The sequence below is a fragment of the Wasmannia auropunctata genome, unplaced genomic scaffold (genome assembly GCF_000956235.1).
Source record: "Wasmannia auropunctata unplaced genomic scaffold, wasmannia.A_1.0 LD336076.1, whole genome shotgun sequence".
In the NCBI taxonomy this organism is placed as follows: Eukaryota; Metazoa; Arthropoda; class Insecta; order Hymenoptera; family Formicidae; genus Wasmannia; species Wasmannia auropunctata.
Window position 1 is genome coordinate 7,482,717 of NW_012026814.1, and position 920 is coordinate 7,483,636.

Sequence of the window (920 nt, forward strand, 5' to 3'; positions counted from 1 at the left end):
TGCTCGAAATGAAGGCAGAGCCAGATGTACAGTAAAGAAATGAATATAGGTGAGTCGTTAAAATCAAATTTAGAAGTCTAAATAAAAGTACATTTGTATCCTACAAATTCGTGTATATGTATGCGTGAGATATATTGATGTGGTAATAAACATGACACATCACTACACACTACTACATCAATATCGTACGCATACATACTCACAATTGTCGGTAAAACAGCGGATTTTTGGAGTTTGATCTAGGATTTAGGATCCTCTTAAGGCGATCCTAAAATCGTCTGTTTTATCAACCGATTATTTTCCAAGATACGCGTCACTGTTTTAGAGGATATATGCTGAAAGGTCGGCCAAATTTGTACGAGGTCGATAAAGCAGTCTGCTCAATTCATGACAATATTTGATTAATATGAAAATTCTACAATTTATGTGCAAATTGAAGATATGCCACCCTGCGGACAACACAAAAGAACAACACTGAATTGTTAGAATTAGGATAAAGCCTTTAAAAAAAGTTATTCACTTTAAAAAATTTCCCAGATAGCACAAAGAATTTGAAAAGAATTCTTTGTTGGTCCCCAATTTACAAAATGAGTTTTTTTACCGTCCCATTTCTGTTCTAAAAGTATTCTTTAGGCTCCCAAGAGACTTCACTTTTATGTCACTAAAAGTGAGTTCTTTTTCAAATTCAAAAAGGATTTCATTTCACGTCCATAAAAATTCGTAATGAATTTAAATATCTACATTTATAGATACACTGAGAAAAAAGATTTTAACAAAAAAATTTTTTTTTATTTTACGATTACATATATTATTCTTTTTAGAGTTTAATTTGTGTTTAACTATTTCGCATTATTTCTATTTTATTAATTACAATTTATACGCAGGTTTATAATTTTTGAAAACACATCGAAATTCGAACC